General features: G+C 40.6%; 1 long non-coding RNA gene across 1 annotated transcript; it reads left to right on the top strand.

Annotated features, from left to right (window-relative positions):
* The first annotated feature begins 10,703 nt into the window (after nt 1-10,703).
* Nucleotides 10,704-16,026, top strand: LOC146709102 (uncharacterized). The gene is made up of 3 exons (XR_014920638.1): nt 10,704-11,484; nt 11,581-11,712; nt 15,316-16,026. It is a non-coding gene; the product is annotated as an uncharacterized LOC146709102 (long non-coding RNA).
* Nucleotides 16,027-26,692: the final 10,666 nt, after the last annotated feature.

The raw sequence follows: 26,692 nt of genomic DNA, 5'->3' as shown, positions 1-26,692 counted from the left end.
TGCCTTTGTTTTGTGTACCTTTCTGTTTAAGACGTCAGCGGTACAGGTAATATCCCATTTCAGAGATCTAGGATTCCTTTAGATTAAATGCTAAGGAAACAGCCATTCCAGACAGACACAAAGGTAAGAGCACTGCACTGCAGCCGAATAAAAAATATGTCACATGGACATGCTATGACAGCTTGGCTCTTCGTGCAGTTCAAGTGAAACGTCCAAAATCTGCAAATGAAATCGCAGATGTTTCATACTTCATTGCTTCTTATTGCCTCCAGATACACAGGGGAAGGCAATCGATCCAAAGAGATCAGGACTGCCCACACTTGCTCTGCTCTCTCCGTCTTCTTTGTCGTGTTTTTTGCATTTACTCCTACCTGGATCACCCTGAGGTTCAGTTTCTATCCTGTTTAAGCGTTGGCGTCTCATAGCTGAGGTCACATCATCACACATTAGTTTGAAACTAGTTGTCATCTTATTCGAGCCTCACAGGTGACTTTTAATTCTAGTCGGTCTCTTTGTAAAATGCCTCTGGTTTTTGTTGTTGAGTAAATCCAGACATTCTGAAAGTGTGACTCATCGCAAACAACATACTCTATTATGGTACTCTCTTATTATGTGTAAGCGTGTTTTGTTGTGGGGGCCGTGAACATCAGCGAGCCAAAGTAAGGTAAAAATTCTTCATATCAATCTCATTGTGGCACCTGTTTCTTCATTTTTGAATGTCTTATTATGACAGGTATGACAAGTTAGACACAAAGACAAAGCTAAAAGTTAAAAGGCAGCGTGTGGAGTTAAGAGAGGTGGAAAGCTGCTCTGTTAATGGCTGTGTAGGCGGAGCAGGCCTCTGTTTTCGACATCAGACAGTGCAAATGTAACCATTTTCATAAGGAATGCACAAATATCAAGGAGTAGGGATGAAAGTTTAGGCTAAACCAAAGAAGTGTGCCACAATCGGCTAATGGTGGTCACGTTTGGGCTGGCTTTTAATCTGCACTGCTGGGATCTCACGTCATTTCCCATATGAAAACGAGCAACACTGACGGGTTTTTGGCAAACAAAGAGAATTTGAACATATTCATGAGCAGCACTGTGGACGCAAATCAATTTACACTCCATTTAATGTGAAACCATATGAGAGGTAAGCCATTTTAGAGCATAAGACTTACATTAAGCCATACACTCGGTGTTGACAGGAGCCAGTCCACAAGAAAATAACTTTGGGAAGTGAAAGATGGAGACGCTTTGCCTGCCTCTGTCCCAGACCAAAAGTTTGTTCAGCTGTTATTAGAATTAGAATAGTGTTTCAGGTTTTTCTACTCTATTTCATATATTTGGGTTGCTATTTTATCAGCCGTTCTTTATTAGAATTGGAGAAACTTTTTCAGAGCTCTGAAAAGCACGTGTGGCATCATCCCAAAGTAAAATCTGTGACCTGAGCGGGAAAGCATGGGCCAGTGTTAGAAACACAAATGCATGTCTGCAGTGAACCATACAAAGCAAAAGAAAACCTCAAAGCCAGATTTTTTTTTACCACTTAAGCACTTAGTGAGCAATTTTTCAGTAATTTCAATTGATCAGATGATTACTGGAGTGGTTTTTCAGATCATACTTTAATATTATAGCAGAAGCTCAAGCAACTGTGGGGAGAAAGCCTTGCTCCTCTGTCCTTCTCATGCAGGTTTCTGCTCTCTCCATCACTTGCTTGCCATCTGTTGGGCATCCTGCTGACACTATTTTAGCCCATTTCACAAGGGTGTGCTGACCACAGCCTTTGTAGTTTGTATACTAAATGCACAGCAGAGAGGGAGCCCTTTTGGACGTGTGGTTTTCTGAAACAAGCCATCTGCAACTGCTCTGCTCTCTGTGCATAGCCTGAGGAAAGAGGACAGACACAAACAAAGCAGATTCATATATTGTATGGCCCTCCACAAGGAATTCATTCTTTTTCTAGTCCTTACTTTGGCTCATAAAAATGCTTTTGTTTTGGTTTTTTTCCTCATCTCAATTAGAATCTCTGTTAGAAAAGTCCTTTACCTCAATATGAATATCTGCTTTAAAAAGAAAAACTGAGGCACATGAATGGTCAAGGTCATCTCTCGGCTTTCACTTTGTTCCTTTTTCAGTACTTATTTCTTTATTCTTTTCTCTGTATGAGCCCAGTTTTAGTATTGATGATGAATGATGGTCCATTATTGTTATAATTAAAGTTGTAGAATGGTGAGCAGTAGCACCAGGGAAACGCGATTAATGTTTGACCTCCTGGAATCAGCAGCCTCATATCTATAGTTCTAAAATATTTCAGGAGCTTGCAGTCTGGATTCAGATGTGCTGCGGGAAAACAGGGAAAAGTGCCCAAGTGACTAAGTGAGTGCACTATGGGAGGTGATGAGAAAAGAGTCACTGCTTCACTATTTATCCAGGAAAAAAACATCCACAGAGAACAGAAAATTACAAACCCTTTCATTTTGCAGCTGGGGCTTAAATTGAGTATCACTTGAAAACCACAGCAAGAAAAGATGTCATGCAGTGATTCCAATTGAGGACTTCTTGGTAAAACCAGTAAATAATTGTTTTATACGACAATAGCACATGCATAAACATGTCAAAAGTCACTGTGGAAAATCATTTTTATTGTAACACTGTCTCCCCAAAGACTTTGGCCTCTGGGGGAAACGGTGTTCTGTGTCAGAGTCAAAGCAACTACAAAGACCTTCTCAAGTCATTTTAATTCTAAAGTTGCTGATATCAGCTGTTAACTCTGTAAAAGTTGGTCATTCAAAGCCAAACAGAAAACTTGAGTTCCACAAAACTTCAGCCCACACTGAGTGAAGCAGCCACAGTTGGCTGCAGCTTTTTCTCTCTCATCAGTGTTTGCAAACTTCACTCAGAACACCCCCCAGAGCCCAAGTGGCTACACGAGGACCGGTCCATCAAATGAACAACAGATGAACCGAATTATACAATTTCCATCTCATTAGCAGAAAGCTCTTAACCTGGTTATTCCTCTAGTTTTGTTTTGTATCTGATAAGACAGTCGCTGAGTGCCCTGCAGGGTAAAGGGCAGATATGTGCCAGGCCAACTTCCCCTAGCACGATTACTAAGCTTCCATCCGACATTAAGGCATCCCCAAAGAGTCAGTTAAATAAGCTTTAACAGATTTATTTGCAGGTTTTCACATTTGTCCACGTAGCTACAGATACCGAGGGGAAAACCTGTACGTGGCAGCACAGTGTTGACACAGAAACGGGTCTTATTACAGTTTGCCAGTATTCATCTAAGTCTTCATTTGTTTTCCCACACTTCTGATGAAACGGCTCTGGAAAAACATTTACTGTTCTCAACATGAAAGCATGGATTTATCAAACACCCATATGTTTTAGGTCTGTCTGTTGTGGAATTTCACAGCAGTTATCACACAAATGTCCAGCAGTTAATTCTAAAACACTATCTTTGTGTCATTTCCATTACTTCACCCTGCAAGTATGAAATTCAGTCATCATCTCTAAGTAAGAAAGTAGGAGAGGTGCTGCCAGATGAAGCTGCACTTTCATACTTATGTTACTGTGTGTCATAAACACCATCAGAGAACTTTCCATACGGGCTCCATGCGGGGCTCCAGATACTGACATCAGCCACCTTCTTTCAGTCTCTGGTTTCAATAAAAGTGCAGAAATCAACTCAGAATTCCCCCTTGAATCCGCGACATCTGTTTTTCAATGCTGAGATAGGCACGGTCGTGCTCTGCATGCTTTGATGTTGTTAGCGATACATGACATGTCGTTCTCTTTTACAGGTTTAAACACCATCCAATAAACAGGAGAGATGACAGAGATAATTAGGGAGAAAAAAACAACTGAATTTCTGCTCAACATTTAGATTTAAAGCCATGGTTAAAAAAAAAAGGAAATGGGGAAATGAACGCTCACATAAAAGGAGTAAAAATGTATCTGTAGTTAAAGATATACAGAATATACATAATGGAGTTGAATTTCATAGGCTCAGTGTTGTTGGATCTTTGCAGCGTCTTTTAGCCAGGCTGTCATTTCCAGCCTTTTAATCAGTGTTTATATGAGAATCTGCCTGTGCCTGATAAGGGTTGGATGTAGTAGCCCAGGGGAGCATCCTCCCCTCCCATCCTGCTCGCTGAATGGAAATCAATGAGATTACATCTTCAAACACAAAAAACGGACCATATTACTATACAACCACATCCCATGGTCAGAGGAACTATGGATACTACTCATCATAATTTTTCACAGGAGTCAACATCCACTGCCACCCACCCCAAACACCAGCATCCCTCAACACACCCCTTCGTAATTTGGCAGGAGTGGCGGCCCCGCTCTGCCGGGTGAACAAATCGTTTCCAGCTCAGGTCCCATTCGGGATGTTTGAATCTGAGAATGACGGGGGGTCCAGATGTGCTTTCAAAACACATTGTAAGCCTCTTTGTTTATGGAAATCGCAATCTTCTTTGAAAAATGCTGATGCAGGGTTTCTTTCTTGAAAATAATACACAGAATCAGTGACTGTTATCAAAACCTCCTTGGTTTAGCAGCAGAAACATCAAAATGTGCATCTGAGCAAAACACAAAGTGTTCCAACTCCACGTTTCACTGCAGTCTCACCAGTGAGTGAAACGTTTTATTGCCGAGTTTCCCAACTGTATTTTTAAACGCTGTTAATTATGCTTTGTAAGTACCCTTCATCTCCTTCAGCTAACTCTACCCCATAAGGAGGAAAAAAATCAGAAAGTCCCCCCCAGAAACGATACTTTTCCCTGTTAAGGAATGAAAAAACAAACAGAAAAAAATCCTGTGAACCTGGGTTTAGTCTTCAAAGAGCTGGACTGTTAATCCTTGCTCATAAAATGTATAATATTGCAGTGTTTTCATTCTAAGCTAGATTGTGTGTCAGTCTGCTTCTAAAACGGGTGTGCTTGCGAAATGCTACCATATGGCAGTGTTTCTAGGAAAGTTGAATGAAAGGACATGAGATGAGCTCACAAGTGGAGAGGAGCTGAGCCATATGGTCTGTCACACTAAAAAAAAAAGAAAGATGATATGATAGAAGTTAACATTTATGGTATCCACTGAAATGCAAGTGCAGATAGATGCGAGTGTATGTGTTAGGACACATCACATTACATGTGTGCCAACACATGGAGGAAAAAGACGAAATCACTGGGTCAGAACAGCTACTATTTAACATCCTTTTTCTCTTCAGAACATAGACTCTTGACTAAAGATTGATATTGTTTTTCTGGTTTAAAGCCTTAACATTAGCTTCGTGGCTGCTGCACGCTTGGAGTTTTGGGGCTATGAATAAACATATTGGAGGAGAGGGTGTATATAACATCTATATTCTGTTGGCTTGTAACATATGGAGCTTTTAAAGAGTAGTTGCATGCCAGTCTGGTGAAAGCTATATCCTTGAGACTGTCATTGAATCCTCCATTAGTTACACTCCAATGGACCCACAATGCATTGGGTGTTTCTTCTCCACTCACCTTTTTTCTCTATCTATGTGTTTATACACCACTCTGCCTTTTATCATTTGTTTTTAATAATGTCTGGCTCTCTTCCACAGTTGCTCGTTTATTCCCCAAGGCCACCACTGTAGATGGATCCACATGTTGATTTGGCCAGGTTTTACAGATGTCCCCCCTTGACACAACTCCCCCATTTAACTGGGCTGGGGACCAGTAACAGGAGTACACTGGGTTATGACCTGTGAGGCTGAGTTTATGTCTCCTCCTGGTTTCAAACCAGGGATCTTTTCCATGTAAGGCACATGTGTTAATCACTACAATACAAAGCCTCTGGAAAGAGTTGTTTTTTTTTTTGTTTTTTTTTGCTTATGGTGCAATCATGATCAACTGATCAGGCCTGTGGTGGAAAAAAATGTCTCTGTTTATTGTTATATTTTCTCTTTTAAAGAAATATTAAGGTTTTGGAACTGACTCGCTCACACAACACACAAGTACAGAGCGTATACACACATACCCACAAAAAGGTGTCCATCTGTGATGCCATTACCTACATGCTTCTTTAGTTGTAACTCAAAAATCCTATTCTATGCAGCCTTGGGGAAAAAATCATTAGGGCAAATATGGGGTTAAGATTGTTGTGCTGACAGATCTTTATTTTTCAGTCAGATACATTTGAAAACATTACTGAGATTAACAATTGCTGGGTGTCATTTCTACAGCGTAGCCACCACTGGTTAACACCTGACAGCATATGACATCTAGTGCTACAGCACCTGGGGTGTGAAATAATTTATAGGATTTTCAAGTTTAAAGTCCTATAGGTAGAAATGGCAGGATCACTTGGGACCCGCCGTCTCTGCCTACGCCTCCTCTGACACGCAGGAGAAGCTAAACAGAAAAAAGTATCTCCAAGAACACAAGTTTGTGGATTTCCGTCATGACTGCCATACAGCTTGTAGATTTATTGTCCAATTACTTTACTTATTTACTGTGGCTTTTTAGATCTAGTTTGGGTATGAAGATTGATGAGGGTGTAATGCTTATTTTTTTGTAAAGCTGTTTATTTACAGCTGCCTTCTCATCTCCCACTGTTTTTGGAGCTCAGCATAATAATAATGTGTCCTAAAGTTAGAATGACAGTACGTGTGTAAATCCAGTAAACAAGATCAGTTGACAACGAACGGAAGAAAAGGGGGAGGAAAATGGGAGGATAGCAAGGAGGAGGCAATGAAAGAAAACAGGAGGGAGAAAAGGAAGGCAAAGAAGAATATTCTAATAAAGCACAACTTCAGATGTGACAATAGTCGATTTAATATGGTTATTTAAATCCAATACATTCACTTTGAAATAGGTAATTTATTCAATCAGTAACTACCGAGGAAACAAAGTGGATGAATAACAGACTGTATCCAGACGTTTCAAATGTCTAACATGAAATAAAAACAAGGACTTTTTCTGGTCTTTTCTGTTTCTTGTTGCCAGTAAGTAAAGATGACTTTATCAAGCTGTAACCTCCAGGACTGAAAAATGACACTAATGCCACTAGGGCGATCGTGGCTCAAGAGTTGGCAGTTCATCTTGTAATCAGAAGGTTGCCGGTTCAAGCCCCGGCTTGGACAGTCTCGGTCGTTGGGTCCTTGGGCAAGACACTTCACCTACTGGTGATGGCCAGAGGGGCCGATGGTGCAATATGGCAGCCTCGCCTCTGTCAGTCTGCCCCAGGGCAGCTGTGGCTATAACTGTAGCTGCCTCCACCAGTGTGTGAGAGTGAATGAATAGTTTTTTTGTCTGCTTATTTAGTTGGTTTTTGTTTTTTTGCCCTTTATCCCCGTCCCTCTTCTCCGCTGTTTTTTCCCCCTCTTCCTTTCTCCCTTTTCTTTTCCTCATTCAAGTCTGTCCCGTATCTAGCAAGTGAAAATAAAAACGAAATAAAATAAACAATAAAAGGTAAATTTGGTAAAGTAAATCCGTTGGGCATCTTTCTTCGCCTTTAGACAATAATTCTGATGGCAAAAGAACCAAACGGGACAGGCAAAAAGAAAAGAAAAAAAAGAGAGAGTGAATGAAGAGTGGAATTGTAAAGCGCTTTGAGGGTCTCAAAAAGCGCTGTATAAATGCAATCCATTATTATTAATGCCGAAGTGTGAAAAACTTCATTTCTGCAATGGCTGCTGGTCAGATGAATTTCAGTCAGATTTCAATTAGAAAGCAAACATTTTGTAGCACTGGAAACAACAAATCTAGATAAGATAAGATAAAACTTTATTAATCCCTCGGATGGGTTCCTCTGGGAAATTCGGTTTCCAAAAGCACAGCACCGACAGAAGTTACAGAGTTACAGAATATTATATATATATATATACACACACACACATATATAAATACAGAGACAAATATAAATAAAATATACGAAGGGGATAAATAGAATAAATAGGAATAAAAATAAAAATACAAGTGAATTGCACATTTCAAGTATTGAGGTCTATTGCACCATTGACTATTAACAAAAGTATTGCACAAAAGGTATTGCACAGTGAAGTGAAGAGGCACTACAGCTTAGTTGTTCTTACAACATATTTTAAGACACACAAACATGGAACAGGAACAGAAAAATAGAAATGTACAAAACGGGAACACGACTGAATAAACCTCCACTAAACTGGCACTGAGTGCCAGATGAAAGCCAATACTGAAAGGACACCATGGACCCATGTTTGGCATCACCTGGTACCAATCTGCAAGTCCATGTTTTAGACTGAACCCCATTGCTCCAGACTCCAGTAGATGGTTTGTTTATTATATGCAAGAAATGCTGTAGAACTTCATGTGTTTACAACCTCAAAATGAATCTGGGCTGCTATTCTGTCATTACAAAAACCTTCTGCCACACACTGAATTCCTTCAGATTTAAAACGGGATCTCCAGCTTCCTGACAAATACATCAGAACATATGTGCTCTGGGGATTGTTTGACCACAGCGTTGCTTGCGTGTCTGAAAATATTACAAAAACTACAAAAATGCAAAACTCGTTTGTAATTACACTGTTGAAAGGAATACAAGCATTTTTCTTTCTTTGTTTGTTTTTGCTTTTTGCTTTTTGTCAGCACTTCCAACATTGCCCATGTGGAATCTATGAATCTCCATTGTGGTCATTCCCATTTTTAGCACTGCTGTAGTTAGTTATATAATGAAATAGTTTTAATCAGGCATATTCTTTCATGTTGTGAGGGAGAATAGTCACATATGTGCCTCTCTCTGTGAGAACACAGAAGACTCACAGGACTGAAATTGTGCATAACGAGCCGTGATCATCGAACCACAAACCACCAATGGGTTTTATCTGTCTGCTGCATCCATCAAGAAAACCCCGAACGAGGTCAAAAGACTGCCAAACACTACTACACTACTACGCACTAAACCTTTTTTTTTTAATGCCATCATACAATTAATTCCCTTCACCTTTTGCAGGAGCCGAGTCTCCTTATCTGTCAGTGCTGGTGGACCGTGTGAACAACATGCCCAAATATTAGCGAGCAAGAGAGTGTGGAAAAGCAAATGGAGCTGGCTGACTGACGGTAACACATTAACCAGGCTTAAATGAATAAGCGGATGTGTTATGTGTGACGATATGATGAACAGGGCCAGGGCTTTCTTTGGAGGATGTGTGGCTAATTCTTCCTTCCTGGCCTCACTACGGGCTGCTGCATTGTGTTAAGGCAGATTTCATCAGCAGAATCTGGCTTCCACCACCATAAGTGGAGGTATGAGACGCATTTTTGGCCTGAAGTTCAAGGTTAGCTGACACAAATCTTTAAAGCATGTACTTAAGGAAAAAAGAGAAAGGGAAAAGCTTCACACAAAGTACAGATAACCTTTAGGTAACCTTTATCGCTATCGAAACACCTACATATGGATGTGACCGCAAAGTTCTGTAAAAAGATGACTTATTTTTTTCAGTCACAGGTACAAGCGGAGGAGTGACGTTTTCAGCTTTTTACTTCTGTATTTTTGTAGTGCACACCCCAAAATATTTTTGCATTAGTCATCTACAAGCCACCTAACATCCTTGTTTCATTTCATCTCAGTGACAGCCACCTCTAAAGTGTGTTAGAACAGCATTCTCCGGGCCTGCTGACAGCATGTCAGACAAATCAGCAACCAAGGGAGAAAGATGAGTTCCTTGAGGAAAGGTTGAACTGATAAGAGCGACAAAAGCAGAAAGATGGAGTTGGGATGTGCAAGGGAGAGGACAGAGAAAGTTTATTTACACTTTGCTGGAGCAGGGATGAGCTCACAGACCAGCTGCATCTTACGGGGTGTGCTTGAACATGAGTGAGGGAGGAATGAGAGGGGTGGGGTGGGATGGGGAGTGGAGGGGGGTTGCCAGATCAAAGATCATCCCTCATTCCCCAGACTCGGTCCTGCAAATGCAGCAGGGAAGTGAAGCCACAAATATGGCATCCAAAGCCATGGGGTGAAATATATCTAGTCTGTGAGCTTCTTCAACAAGACCATAAACACAAAAATGGAAATGATGTGAACATGTGCAAACATGGCTTGGGGTCACAGACAAAACCAAAACTGGAACGGTTTTGTCAAGTCAATGAAATGAGCAGTTTGGTCTCAGAGTTAAAAAAAGCATGCAGCCTCTGAATCGCACAAGCAGCAGTCTTTCTGCACTTCTAAATCTGTTTGAGAATACCCGATGAAAGAGTTCACCTGCATACAACTGCAAAGCAGTGCACGGTGATTGTAGCAGACAGAAAGAGGTGACAGCAAGTGTTTGTGGCCGGTTATAGTACCGGCCATTTTTCAGCACAGGCAGACAGGACATGGTTATTCGTAATGAGCAGTTCTCCATTCTCAGGCCCTGTGTGATATTCCCACAGTGCAATGTTGTTATTTCACATTCCACAAAGGTATTGTCCCATTTTTGTGCCGAGGTATACACCAGAGATTTCCCAGTAAGTGGTGTAATGAGCAGGGGTTGACAGGGTTTAACAGGAGAATTAGTGCCTGCAGAGTCAGTCAGTTGGGGGCAGATGAGGTCCAAAGCTGTGGGCTTTTGTCTCCATCAGCAGCTCCCAGTTACCCAGTCCAGGCACTACAGGGAACTACTGAGCCCCAAGCATTTGGTATTTGCTCTAGCGCCAGTATTACCAAGAGGTCTTTTTTTCCCTTTTTCTTTTTTTACATTTCCTCAACAGAAACTGGCTTCAAATCCGCTTAACCTTGTCTAAAATCTGGATCTCACCATAAACACTTCCTTCTGAAACCCAGTGGAGTGGGTGCAACACAGTTAAGCTAACCTCAACCCTTTGCACAAACACAAACACACTGTGAGCAGCCACGAAGATGTGGAAAGTCCGGTTATTTGAAAATCAGCTAATCCTATACACTGCCCGATGGGGAGAGCGGGACTTCAAACCAAAGTCTCCCACAACTTTTCAGTCCAAATAGTCCAACGTACACTAAACTAACCTACACATCGTTTCCACCCTGATCTAAACGTCCGCCCACAAAGATGAAAGATAATTTGTCTAAATAGCTTCACTCCCGGGGTGGGAGGCTAAACTGAACCTGGTGGTGTGGCAGAGGACCAGAGAGTCAGATGAAAAGCTCCGTAGGCTGATAAGGAAGCCTGGCAGACTGCATGATGAGAAACCTGGCCTGTAACGGAGTATTGGCGATTTACCGGGTCTGCATGTGTGCAAATGGCTGCGGCTAGATTGAGCAACAAGACAAGGCCACCTACAGAGAGACAGCAATAGAGAGACAGAGAGAGACAGAGAGCAAGAGAGAAAATCAGAGGAAGGGGCTGTGCAGATAAGACGGGATTAGATTGTGAGAGCAGAGAGAGAAATTGGTCAGCTCAAGCAGTAGTCTTTTCCGCTTTGTAAACTGCTCTCAGAAAATACACAATATCCTGACTGTGCCTTCTTAATCAACTGATTTAAGAAAGGAAAGGCTTCCCATTTACCTCAAGATAAGAAGGTAAAAAATATCATTTTTCCAACTGTCAAAATATTTCTTCATGTTCGTCTGTAAATGCAGCGCTGAAAAGACTTTTTATCTATTTAACGCCTTCAGGGAGCAGAAGACACTGGGCTGGCCTAGGAATAAAAATAAAGACATATCTTCAAAGAGCATCTCAGTGGAGTCTTCGTCTCATTCTACATTTTCCATACCTTGTGGCTAGAATACACAAGCTCACAAAAAGTGGTAAGCATACAGTACGAGCGGGTATTAATTTAAGGAGGAAACGTGAGTGAAGGCGTGAATATAAAAACAGCTTTTTATGATCCCTGAGACGTTGGAAGATTGGAAGTACGGTGAACACGGAACAAAAACGTGCCGAGCAGGAGGAGGAAGAGAGGAAAACTAAAAGTGGAATAACATAATAATGTTTCCGCGTCTTCGCCGCCAGTTTATCCAGTGTTCTCAGCCTGATCGTACCCGCCTCACTGTTCCTCTGTTTACGATCAGGCCCCATAAATTCACACATAGCACAGACTCACGCAAGCTCCCACTCGCCCGCTGTTTGTGCTGCTGGCATCCTTTTACAGTACTGATAGTTTGAACACCCAGGGATTATGCCTTCATAAAACACTCCTTGTCTAATTAACAGCCTGAGAGACACATGAAAGGGAAAGGATTTTTTTTCCCCTGCCTCTTCTTCCCTTTTTTCTTTTTTCTTTTTTTTGCTCCTCTGGCCTACCTTTTCTGGCAAATTTGGAAAATACAAAATGATAAAAGACAAAAAAGAGAAACAGCTATCATGTTAGGATACAACATAGGAGATGTCCATCATTTGCAATGTACACTTGTAGTGTGGATTGCATGTTTTGTCATACTGTTGTACTCTGTAATCGATGCTCTCATTCATTTACTCAAACATTCATCTGCAGAGTCAGCCATATTATGTGCACTAGCTAAAGCTGCCTGTGTCAGCATCCGTGTGCAAAGTCAAGGACTCAAATGCATAACTTTAATACAATTAAAAACAGGTCACAAAGGGCGCCTGGCTCTACTTTAGCCAGGCTAAACACAGTTTCCACATTAAAAAAAAGTTGTGTATTTTAACCTTCTCTGGGGATCTACTTGGTATTCACAGTTACCCTTGAATGGTCATAGAAGAAACTGTGGTTCTTGGCACCTCTACTGTATGTTTGCTTAATTTTTAAGCCCCCAGATATTGATACGTGGCTGCACTGCACAACCTCAACCCACTCCGTGTCATAAATAAGAAACTACAAAAGTGGATGAGACTTTGTTCCTCAGCATCCTCCAAAATGAAAATGAAAAATATATTTAGAAAAAGAGACTGCAGACACTCTGTAGAGCCACACTCCAGACTCTTTTCATCTGGTAAATGATGGCTTTCCTCACTTCAAAGGGCAAATGCAACAAAACTCGATGACCCTTAGAAGCTCGACTCATCATCCACGCGGGCGCTCTGCAAGTTTACCAAGCTGTATGGGTGTTAAACATCTGAGGGCTCCTGGCAAACATCATCAGCTCCATAGAGAACTCACTTACGCCCAGAGCCTCTCACGAGTCACACCCCATTAAGATCAAAGGTCAAACGAAAAAGCCTTGTAGACCTTGAGAAGTAAAGTAGCGTAGAGAATCACCACACAGACACACACAGAAAACATCCAGGGTTAAGTCTAGAGACTCCAAATCAGGAGGTCTGCTAGTGCTCAAGGGCCACTTCATCCCTCGTGTGTGTGTGTGTGTCTGTGCTTGAGAACGGGGGACGCTGACTCAGCGTGGAGCGGCTTATTTGACCGCAGTCAGTCTCGTGGGAGCGTTCAGAACATCAGGGGCCAAACTGCTCTGAGAGTCATGCGATAACCTCTGGTGACCTCTTTGTCTGACATCATCACTGACAGATAGATGTAAGCGGGGCGCTGGAGTGACTTCCCTTATATACACAAAGGGGAGATTTAGGGTGTTTGAAGGAAAAGAAGGACCTTGTGTCAGCTCGTGCAGTCAGGCAGTTTTCGCTCTAGTGTTTTTAGCGGTTTTTATGTTTCTTTCACACAAGTGGATATAGAGCATTTTCACAGTGACAGCTCTAATAAAAAAAAGAAGGGAGAACAACCTCTAACTTGCTGCCAAAGTCAAACCCCAGAGTAGGAAGCAAAGCCAAAAAAACAAGTGCAACAGAATGTCTAATAATAACAAGGCCTAGCTACCGTAAACGCGTTGACATCACACTGCTGCTGTTCTTATGGGTGACTCTGTACCAGTGACACAAATCAGACCCCACTCCTTCACTCAGCAGACGTCACAGTGCTATTAGTCCCACAGTGCTTTCGCAGGCATGTGACATCAGCAGGGTGAAGTATGGGCGGGGAAATTTTGGGTTGGGTACACTCTTTAAGAAGATACGATCTTCTGAGAAGCATCTCTGCGAGTGTTTTGCTCACTTTGTACAGAGCTGTCTGTACTTTCTGTCCACACACAGAGGGCCGGACAAATACACAGCGATTAGAAGAAATGATGCACATAGCGAGCGTCAACATAAGCAGAAATTAAATAAACGTATCCTTCCTGAGAGAACTGCTGTGTAAAAACATGCAGAGAGAAAAGCAAAAAAGGGGTTTTTTTCTGCACAGCAGGCAGAGCAGAGAAATGTCCTCTGGGGTTCTTCCTCTTGAGAAGTCCCCATCAGAAAGTGGACAAGCTGGTCAATGGGGGTCACGGAGCATGCTCAGTGCTTCTTTCCCACAGAACTGCCTCAGTTTATATCCTGGCTCCTACATACCGTGTAATGCTGCCCAGAGAACTGTCACTTCCTTGAAACCACTGGTCAGCAGAGGCCCTGCCAAGTCAGCGATTTTATAACACATTGTTGGCCCGAGTTTGCCTTGAGAATATTGGCAAAACACAAAACCTGTGATAAGTTGATAGCAGTGTCTTTCTATATTCGGGGGGGTCAGTAGTTATAAATAACCCCTTCCCGTGCGCCATTTACTCCCTCCGTCTCAAACTTGTGGCTCCGTGAGTCGCTCCAGGATGTATGTCCCCAGTCAGACATGCATGGGGAAGTACACGTTTGAGCTCACAGGCGTTTCACACAACACAATACCGGCTCCGCCAGGTATGAGACAGACCACGTTCTCGTCCAGCCACAGCCCTGTCCTGTTAATCACCAGCCCACCACCCTTGCATTGTCCAACACAGGGTGGGATGTGGGTGTGTATTGGCAGTTACCTTTGACCCACTGGAGCAACTTATGCACACACCTTTCACAGTCTTCATTCATCCCTTGACTGCCGGGCGTCAGATCCTGGACACACACGTGCTTACTCACACTTACCATCAGAGGATACCCTGGAGAACGGAGAAGAATTCATGGAAGGAACATGGACTCTCTCTCCTTTACACACACACACACACACACACACACACAGAAACTTGTCCAATGCTCGTACAACATGAGACGCATGCGATATCATCACTCAATAACTTTTATTGCTCAAGAAAATATCCTATGAATCAGAGTTTGCTGGCTTAAGATGCGGATTTCTAAACAGAAGCAGGAAGCGCTCCTGTTTGTTCTTCTGATCTTAGTACATGAAGTTTTTATGATTTCCCAACTGAAAGAGATCAGTCAGGATTTCTGGTACAAAACAGAGAAAAAAAATCCCCACCCCCTTTCCCAACTTTCTTACACCCCTTTAAAAACTATTGAGACATCCTGTGGAGGATCACCATACTCACACAAAAATGCACTACAGTCACACGGTTGCCAATAACAACATTAAATCCACAAAGAAATCGAAAATATTAAATGCAGTTTCTTTTTCTCCATAGCTGTGCCCTCTGTGATTCGCTGCCATGCCTCTACAACTGCACTGCGAGGATTTCCCGTGTAAATCAGTAACAGGTACCAGGGAGATATTTTCTGTTTGAGCCTCAGGTGACAAAGCTGATTCCTGAGAATGGCAAACTTAACAGTAAATGTGGACTTTCTCAGTCATTGACTGGCTATTGCCTTCTGTATTTTTACTGTAAATGTGGGCCTCTTACAATGGCAGTGATAATAAAACCACTTTTCACTCCAAAGATGAATAAACAAAAACTGTCTTCTCACTGCTTTAATTTGCTAATGGCTGTTATCAAATACAGAATTAAAAGGCACACATAATGCCCTCAAGGATAGTTGTCACAGAGATGCATTCTTATAAACATTGCCCCCTCTCCCAAATCACAGCGACAAACGATGTTCTCTGTGTTTGTAGAAATCAGAAAAGAAGGGAAGATTAATGAAGAGCGCCTGGTAACTCCTGTATTTTACCTGTAAGCCTCCTTGAATTATCTCCTCTCGCTTGAGGACTCAAACGGGCCTCTGTCTTTCAAATTGAAACTGAAGTTATTTCTTTTGGGCTGCAGCTGCCATAAAAGGGTGCACAGATCACTGGTCCTTTTAGATTATGGCCAGGACAACTCCTGAGATGTGAAACCAGCTTTTTAGCTGTTAAGTTCTGAATTCAGCAGCAACTTTGACTCCTGTGTGGTTCTGGTAGGCAGTCAGTCTATCAGATGTGATAACTGTATTTGATTTTCTGAAAATATCTGAAGATGGAAAAAAAAAAACCCCACTGAACTGAAAGATGAATAAATATTGTAGAGCTGAGGGAATCTACGAAGTGTTGTGACTTTATTGTTCCAGGTCAAACCTTTTTCATGCTTGGAATTTTACTGGAGAAATATGAATCATTGTTCTGAAAGAATACAGTAATCTCTTTTCTATCTACATTTTAATGTTGCTGCCATTGAAAATAGAGAAAGTCATCTCTTTGCTCCAGGATCTTCCATAGGTATAACTTTACTAACCTTAGTGAGTTTGATTCACAGTTGTTGCTACTCAGTAATTAGCCAGTCATTCAGTTGCATATATAACTTAAGCTGACAGAGATCCGACTGGGATCAAAATGTTAAAGCTGTAAGTAACAATGCAATTTTTTCACAGGGAGTGATCCAGACCATGATGTTTAAAGCTCCCTATTTTAACTCTTTTTCACCTTTGGATGTGTATTAGAGGTAACTTTTGTCATATTCCACCCATGCTTCCTGAGCTAAATGACTGGTTCTGCATCAGAAGTTAGTGAAGATAATCTCTGGGCTACTCTTGGAAAAACCCGGAACCTCTTCCTGTGCTAAAACGTGTCACTAAGGGTACAGCGGAGGTTGTCTAATGTCATCTTTATGGGGTAAAGAGTCAACAGTTCAAAAAATCCTTATTCATCTTCTACTGGGCCGCTGTGCTGTCCATTTATTCTACCTTCAGTTCGATGTTTAGTTCAGATCTGTTCTAAGGCCGCCCTCTCTTTAAGCCAGCTTTCTCCCAATTGGGTGTCCCTCACAAATTTGACAGCATTTAAGGCTAGGTCACCTTTCACAATTAATGTGTTTTGATCATAGCTAACCCAATGTATTTTAAATATACGCACAGCTGTAGCTCAGGGGTGGAGAGAGTTCTCTACCAATCACAAGGTCGGTGGTTCAGCCTTGGATGCTCCAGTCTGGTTGTCTAAGGAATTTTACTTGGACCTCAAGTTGCTCTCCGGTGCATTCATCAGCAGTGTGTATGAATATATGTGTGAAAGAGTTAGATAAGTAAGCGTTTGTGTGAATAGGTTAATGAGGCATGTTTTACGGAGCACTTTGAGTGCTCAAAAACAGTAGAAAAGCACTATATAAGAGCTAGTCCATTTACCATTTAAAATTTTTATAGTTAGGTATATATGCTGACACAACAGCTTCCTTTCTACAGTTAAAAAGAAAAGAAAAAATAATAACTTACTAGTTTATCACTAGATCTTCCCAGCTGTAAAAATCTACCTACTAGTTGGGATGCAGCCTGGTTTTCTGAAAGGACCGCCTTTGCGTGCCCACTCCAAAGAACCCAGTTTCCTCTGGTCAGCCACTTTACACCAGTAGAGCACACTGAGCAGGAAGTTTACAGCCACCACAGTCAACTCAAAGCATGCCTATCTTTGTTCAAGCAACCAAACAGTCTTTGTTCTGCGCAACAAAGGAGAAGCCTTAAAAACAGAGAGCACAGAGAGTGTCTCAGGACTGTTTGGTGCCATGATACAACTCAATACTGTGCAGAAAACAACTACAGTCTCCAGATCTCCACAGCCTCAGGCACACTGACAATAATCAGGCCACACTAACTCTATCATTTGTGGAAATGTTTATTCCAAATGTATCGTTCATTATTTCTGCTTTGTATTATGCAGCAAGCCATTCGAGGTCAGAACGCAGATGTATATCTGATTTGTGTTTTTCTTGGCCGACTGCAGCCTTATTAGCATGCTGTGGAACTTCTTGCAATTCCCTCTGTGGTGGAGATCAACTGTGTGTATGTATGTTGCACTGAAAAACCAATTTAATTTGTGTACACAGTATATATATACTGTATGTGTGTTGTATATGTTAATGCATTCCCAGATTTGCAGCTTTAAGTCAGTTATTGCCTTATGTTCTCTTAACTTTGTGTGGATTATGCATTCCAACTTTATCTCATTGTGTTTATGGGGCTCTCTAATACAAGCTGTCACTCCACATGAATCTTTGCTCTTAACCAGAACTCCCTACAAAATGGTCCTTACAGTGGAGCTGCTGTTATAATGGGAATAAAAACTCTGAAAGGGCCCGTGAGAAATCACTTAACTTGTGTTGGCTCAGCATAATTCTGTAGTGGGTTCTGCTGATGACTGTGTGTCCGGTCCTCACAGCCTGTCGTTAACTCTGCCGTGTTAAAGATGAACTAGCACTTTGATGTAGTGATGCATAAAGGGCCATGGAAAACGCACCGTGCAGTGGTCGGGTCATAACTCAACTTGAAAGCAAACCATGTGTTAATTGTCCGTGAGTGTGTTTGCTGGATAGACGCACAGTGTATATAGGGAGGCATGCAATCATTCTTTTTCATGTAGTAAACGCCGAATCGACCCACGCAGGCCTTCCAGCCCTCTTTGCAGCCTAAGCTAGAAGACTTTTATATCACTCATTAAAGGAAACAGTCTAAGAAGCCTTATACAACCTTTGGCATTTGGCAATCTGTGATTTGAGTTTGCAGAGATTCCAAAAAAAAGAACATGTAGTGTGCTCAACTCCACTGATAAGATTCATCCTCTTACCCTTGTACAGTGAGACCAGTGTATTACCAGATGGTGTGTGTTCTTTAAAATCCAAACAGGTCAACGGAAAATGGGAAACCCTGAACCACCGAGAACTATGCATGCTTCAAAAAGCACTTGAATATCCAAACACAAGCAACAGTAGAGGGCGTCTCACCACAATATCACTGACCCAGAGTCAGCATTTGCCCCAGTGGAATCTGCTCACACTCTGTTGGACTGAATCAATACTGTGAACAAAGAAGCTTCAGACGGTCATCTCCTCTCCAACCCTGGCTTTGATGAATACAGTCAAACACACATACATGCACAGAAATTCCTTCGGTGACATATTGATCCGTTTCTCTGATGGAGTCCTTGGCCTCAGATGTGTGACACAGTGGCAGGGAACCCAAGGTTTTTATAATGGAGAACGGGGGCGGGAAACGCAGATTGCTCTTCTTTTCGAGCATCAGTCACACTCAGCTTCGTAAGTTATGGTTGGCGAGGCGACGGCATGTTGACACCATTTGCCACAAATCTGAAAACAGTCTGTTCACACAGCTTTGAGGGCATAAGACTGTGATGTCTAAAACTGGCCACAAGATGCCACTGTGGGACACAAACCTTAACTGATGATTTTCCCTGCTGAGACAGCATTTTATAATCATGCTTATGTTTATGTTTGTAAAATCTTTTCATTTATAAATCGGATATAAAGTAATCTGTCTTTTTTCAAGACAAGTGGTGGGTTAATTCTTTTTAACAAGTGCAATGTAACCACAGTCTTCTGTAGCAACTACAGTATTTAAACGAAAGTCTTTTTTTTGGCATATCCCACATTAGAAACCAAAGAAAGTTGTAGTTTTCACTTTATTTTTTTTCAATTGTTACCAATACATAAACTGTCCCAATTGATTTTCAAGAAAGCTGATGCACAATAGGATCAATAATTTATTGCCTGTCTATTTTACCTTCAGAAATCTGAGTTTCATGTCATATTTTTCTTATATATTCATATAAGACTAATAGTTTGTGAAAGTCTAATCTATTTTTATTAAAGTTTAAAATATTCCAAAGGAAGCATCTTAAATTTCCCATATTGCAGCGGCTGTTTTTGTTTACAATTTTAATTACGGTTATGCTTTCAAACCCTAACATACTTAACCAAAGAACGGGTTGCCAACCCAAAATTGCAACAACCCTGATGAACAACAAGAGTTTTACTTCTGCTAAGAAAGCTTTGTGATTTATATGTCCATCTTTTAGCTAGAAGTGATTCATTTTTTGAGTTTATCTGAAGCCTTGAGTTTAATTTTTATCATTGTGGATTATGGCAACATTGTACATTTTGGATCGTATCTTTACAAATACAAACAGTGTGTGTACTTGCAGTGCTGGCCTTGATTGTCTGAAGAAAATGTAAAAACTAATCTGCAGCTGGATATCCTTTTTTATCCAGGAATGCCATTCGTGGATAGTATGAGAGGAATCTTCAGCCTTGTTGGAAGTATGCTGCGCTTCTTTAATAATGTCAAGTTACCAGTCATAATATAATAATTGTACCAATTTAAATTACATGAGTCATTTCACAGAAGAATTAGTGGAAATGATTAACAAGTGTGGGATATGAGGATATTATTATTTGTTGCTCTCTAGGCCTGGATTTTATAACGGAAACCATAGCAACATTGTGCAGGTTATACGGTTACAAACACTGAGTCGTTGCAGCTCAACTCCTTATGAAAATGTGTGTAAGTAATTAATGTATTCAGCTAATCAGCCGAGTTCAGATAAGCAGCTTTTTTGACTTTTAATAAAACACCTGCATTAAAGATAAATTGCAGCTTAATAACTGCTCGTTAAAATGCATTTGATTTTTACAACATTTTTGCATTTTGTATGCATTTTCTAGAAGATATTGGGATTTTAGTGTTGTGCCTTTAAAATAAATATCCTTTTTTTCAAATGTTTAATTATTAAATACAACCTGATCTATGACAGACTAAGTTAGGTGGCAGTGCAAAATCTTTCACACTGCCAGAACATTGTGATTTCGTGTCCTCAGCTGCTTCTTCTAGCACTAAACCTGCTTCTCTTCAGCACTGTCTTTGAAGTGTCACAGGAGTGTTCTGGGAGTTTTCTGCCATCTCATCAGCAAAAAGGAAAACCAGCACTCATCCACTCAGAATAACAATAATGAAGCCACTTCAGCTGGATCCTCCACATCAGCCAGGTCAAACTGTAGAGCTCTTACTCCCTCTACTTATGTGGCCAACCGGTGTTGTTTTTTTTCAGCCGAGGGACAAATTACACTCTGTGAGAGCTCATTTGAAGACATGACTGTAAATCAAGATTTTTTTTTCTTAAACAAAAACCCAACATCACCGAGACACCTAGTGGCCAGCTAGTGAAACGGTTTAGTGTCTATCAAGACCCTGAAATAGTTTATCACAACCTCATATAGCCTGAAGGAGCAGCAGCTGTTTGCAGGAGTTCTCATTAGGAATAACACGAGTTAGTCTTCAAACACCTGCCACCCCATTTAAACACGCCTGTCATAGCCTAATTACAAAAAAGCAGTCAGCCAGTAGGAGATCCAGATCATTTTAAATATTACAAATTCAAAACTTTGTGTCATATACAGTCCAAAAACGACTCCTAACCTAAAATACGTTTTTTTGAACTTTGGATTCCAGTGCTGTTCTTAGTGCATTGGTTTGATGTACAGTAAGTATTAGAATATTTGATTACAATGTAAAAATGTCAGCGGAAGAAATGTTTGCTTTTGCTGGAATATATTACAGCCCATTGTCCAAAAACGACTGGACCCTATACGAAAATTTACAAATTTTATAAACTCATGTTTTATTAAGGAGAACGTTAGAAAAAACATATGAAATGTTTAAACGTAGAAAATATCCCAGTTTACAAAAACATTAAACATCTTTGAATTTAATGGCAGTAATGTGATTCTCAACTTTTTTGAGATAAAGTCAGTAAAAAAAGAAAAAAGAGCAAGAAAAGTGAGCGGTACAAAAAAGAAACAGCTGGAGGGAAATTAGGTTAACAGGCAACAGGTCAATAACATGCTTGGTTGTAAAAAAAAGAGCATCTTTGAGAGGCAGCATTTCTCAGAAGTGAAAATTGGCAGTGGTTCAAGAATCTGCAAAAAAAATTAATAAATAAAAATAAACATATCTTCAAATTTCAGAATAATGTTCTTCAATGTACAATTTCAAAGAATTTGAATATTTCATCATCTACATTACAAAATATCATGAAAAGATTATGAAAATCTGAAGAAATCTCTGTGCATGCAAAAAATCCACATTGGATACCCAATATGGAAATGTACCAAATGTCCCCAGGCGACCTCTGAGCATTGGCTCAGAAATCACTGTCCGTGAACATAATTTTCTATGCCATCCAAAACGCAGGTTAAAACTCAAAGATGCTATGATGTGAAAATGGTTCAGGAGAAAACCTCTGCAGTCAGTCAAATCCACACTCAATTAAAAAGCTTATTTTTGGTCCTCATAAACATAAAGCAACCATTTCGAATGACATGCAACTGAAATATATGAAATCAAAGATTAATTACATGGAAAATGTACATGTAATCAGATTACTTAAAGTCAACATTTAGGACATAAATGTAGAATTAGTTTTGGAAAATATGGATGCCCCATCCCTCCAACTGAAGAGGAGAATGACCATCTGGTCATCAAAATGACTATTTTTCCTTTTCCTTGTAAATCTTTTCCTTTTCCTACTCTTTTTTTTTGTGTGCCTGATCTGAGTTGCTCATTTGTGGAACCAGGAAAACATTTTAAAACAGTCACAGAAGTATAAATTGTATGTACATGTGTTGCCTGAGCATTACAATAAAAAGATTTGGCATTATTTTTGGAAACAATTTTCCTGGCACCCCCGTAGTCTAGTGTCCTCCTCCACCTGGTTTCAGTCTCCACTCCTGACTCTCCTCTTCTGTCGTGTCCTACATATGTGGTACTGTAACTCAGGCCAGAATTCTACTCTGCTTTGCTCACTTTCTCTCCAGTTACCTGAGTACCTTGTACTTGTGCTCGTCTTCTCCCTCCTTGAAATCCCAGTCTCACTCTGTCTCAGATACTTGCCAGTCTTGGAACTTGTGGGAAACTGGAAGCTTAGACTTTTTGCTGGAAGAGTGGAAATATATATATATATATATATATATATATATATATATACATATATATATACATATATATATACATACATATATACATACCGGTACTTTTTCATTGCTAGATAGTGCCAATATTTATTTCTTCCATTTCCACCATACAATGATGCATAAAAATCACAAATCGGTGCATTAAAATTCACCAGATGGTGGAAAATTAAGTATCTGATGGTCAAAATTTCTTGAAAGACTGTAGGCCCTAATGTGTTTTCCTCCAAAGCTAAAGCCAAACCTACACTGCTGTTGCCAGGTGCTATTTATTAATGTATGAAGGTTACCAAAAAGAAGTATATTCAAGCATTGCAAATATACCATTTGGTATCATCTGCATGCCGAGTAATGGAATACAGGTGTTTGGTACTTGAATAAAGGGATTTAGCCTTGAGAAGTAGTCTCATCCAAAAGATGTTTAAGAACAAGCCCGGGTGTAGTTGTGAATTCAGTTCACATCATTAGAACTGCGAGCGCTATTATCCAAGGACAACAACCTCCTATGTCTATGAATTTGTATAACACTCAGAACTAATAAATCCAATGTAAAAGGCATTACTAGAACTTGTTCACCTCTATGTGTATGAATGAGAATAGTCTATCTCAGGTCTTTTTGTTTCCTCCTTTTCCAAATTCCTCACCCAGTTAGCAAAACTCTCAGTACTCCTTTTGTACGTTGCCAAAGTAACGCTCACTCCCTCTCTCCTCAGCTCCTTTGAAGCAACTTCAGAGCATCAATATTTAACCTGACATTGTCAAAACTAAAAAAAGAAATGATGCTGAAGGGAAGGCAGCGCTTTGAAGCATGTTTGCCTGTAGACCTGCGCCGAACATGACTGATTTCCTCTCCGAGTTTGTTGACAACACAGGCAGGCAGTGCGGATCATACAGTCGTAACACACACATTACAGTCATTACTGAGGAAGTGCTTGACTACATAGCAACTAATGGGATTTGGTGTTAACCTGATGGATTGCTCACAATGGCACAAAACAGGAAGGCTACATCACATGCGTGACGGACTGTTCATGTGTCCTCCTTCTGCTGACAGGACAGGGCGGCCAATCTCACATGTAATACTGACAGAAGGACCAAGTTGCGTCCCGTGAGCTCATTGCAAAGTAAAACTCAAAGGTACCATGAACAGAAGTGGCAGATTTGACTCATACAAATGAGTGTGAATAGTGCGGCGCAGAGTAGAGGAGGAAATCTCGAATGAGTTTGCCGCTCGCTCTAGCTTCGCTCATTAAAGTTGAAAAATTAATGACCATCGACTATGTTGTCGTGCATATTCACCCCCCACAAACCAAGATGTTATATTACCTTTCAAACAAAATATTTCACAGTGAGCATCAGTAGCTGTGCACATCACCATTCAAATGCACTTCCCTGCACGTCAGCACTTTCAGAAGCACCAGACTTTCAGACTAGATACTGTGGCTCTGTTCAGAGTGCAAACATGTGGGCGTGAATGCATGTCAGCACCGCATCTGGATGAGGACATGAGTGAAGGTTACATGTAGGGCTACTGGTTCGAGCTTTGGTCTCGTGTGTGGTTTTAATCAGTATTGTCTAGTATTAATATTTCAGTATGCATTTCTCTTTTTTTTTTCTACAGTTGTTCGGGGTCTATGACACACCCAGATGTGACCCCATAAACCTTTGAAAACAAATGCATAAGACATAATTCACGTGCATCTTTTGAATGAGAGAAATACATTTTCATGTGTGACAACTGATATCTGGAACATGAAGGTCCCAGACCTAATTTGACAAGGGCCAAATTGTGGGCAACGTTCTGCTAGGAAACGTTGGGTCCTGCCATCCACGTGGATGTTACTTTAACCCATCCCACCAACTTTATCTTAGCATTTTTGCAGACCATGTACACGCTTTTCATACTCCATATGCATACTGTGCATGCTCAAAATATGGTGTAGAAGAAAGTCTTCCTGAAGTAACCATGACCAAATGGCCTCACACAAAGTTTTTCAAATGAATCATTCAACAGTGCAACAGGAAAGCTGACATCTCCACATGCATTTCTTATGAAAGTATAACTATTTCATTGCCTCAGCTCAGAGCACCTTTCAGTGGGCCACTTCTCTTCTGAAAGGGAAGAAGACAATCTGAAAATTCTATTATTCTTTCCATGAGGTGTTAGCCATACCTCTGATCAGGGGAACTGCTTGCATTCAAGGGGACACAGACCTGAAAAAGACTTGACGCACGCTAACTGCACAAAGTGAGAGATTTATTTATTAGACACTCACGCATGGACACGTTTGAGCAAAGGAAAGCCAGAGGTGATGCCTCAAGGGAAGGCAAACGTTCAGTGTCTTGGCATTGCTGAAGGAAGGGTCATTCAGGGGACACGAACCCTCCACTTATGAAGTCACATATGGGACTTCAAGATCAAATCACAAGTGATATTTTGTCAACTTAAACAATCAAGACTTCCTCTAGATGAGCCCTGATTCTGATGCATGCCTCAGCTCTTGCGTGCTATTACTGGAGTCCACCGATCCTCTTTTTAAGAAAACAAACAAGTTTCAATATAATCACACGCCTCACCCACAGCAGCAACACTTGCACATAAATGAGTACTTACAGTGCTGTGAAAAAGTCTTTACATTTTGCTTTAATGGAGTCAGACTTTCTTGTACTTTTTAAAGCTGTCTTGAGCAACAGTTCTCCAGGCTTTCAAATCGTCTTTCAAAGTTTTTCTTTGGACATTGGTTGCTTTTACACTCATTTTCAGTCCAGTCTTCGGCCATTTTTCAGATGTAATTTCCTTTTTGTTGTTCATTAACCCTTTAAGACCTACCATAGAATCAAGGCCGCCAGAGCTTACTTTATATTTTTACATGCTGTAGTGCCATTTTAGGGAGCATTTCAAGTTGCTATACATCAATACAACTGTTATAGCCCACATTTTAATAATATGTATGCATTAAGTCCATAGTAACGACATAAATTGCAAAAAAGTGCAATAAACTACAAAAAAATTGAAAATCGTTTTTGATTTTTTTTACATATATTTCTACTTGGAGAAATTTAAGAGGTTTATCCCTCAAAACTTTAAATACAAAAAAGTTGCAAAAAATAGTTTACAACAACAGGAAATTTATTTGGAGTGGCTTCATAGTTTTATTTTTGAGATACACCAATTTTTATATACTGCAGAAAAAACGAAAAACAATCTTATGATGCAAATTTGCAAAGAAAACAGCATGTGCATCAAAATAAACTATTTTAAGCAGTGCAATTTGAGTTCTAAGCATCACAGAAACTATTCAGAAAAGCATAAAGTTAAACATGACTTATAAAAATACCAGTATAGGCTTTTAAGGGCTACAAGTAAAAAACTACATTTTCCGCGAAAATGACGTCACTTCCGGTTTCGGGCAGGTAATGGCGAACATGCGATCGTTCATGCTGACGTCTATTTCAATGTGGGAAGTGTTATGAACAGCTGATCGGATCGAAACATACTGAAAGTCATGCCTTTAAGAATTCGAATAGGAAAAAACAGCAAAGACCTGACACAGGACCTGAGAGACACACTCGGTGTATAAATGCTCAGTCAACAATCTCTTTATTCCATACAACACTTTGAGCATTACAAACGTCCAGACGGGAGATGTGGACAGGAGGGTGTCCGTCAGATCTCGAAGTGTCTAACCGTTTTGTAATTCTTATAGCTTCAGCCCCCTCCAAAGTCATAAAACCTAAACATCCACATTCTTTCTCTTTCAGTGAGCCTAAGTTATGACCTCGGCTTCCTGTGCAGTATGTTCTGTTCTTTCTAATCAGACAAATAAGGCCATGATTCTCTGAA

The sequence above is a fragment of the Copadichromis virginalis genome, linkage group LG5 (genome assembly GCF_057382275.1).
Source record: "Copadichromis virginalis isolate Kocher_CV1m ecotype Utaka linkage group LG5, C_Virginalis_male_GT1.1, whole genome shotgun sequence".
Lineage (NCBI taxonomy): Eukaryota > Metazoa > Chordata > Actinopteri > Cichliformes > Cichlidae > Copadichromis > Copadichromis virginalis.
This window is presented reverse-complemented; position numbering and strand designations above follow the sequence as displayed.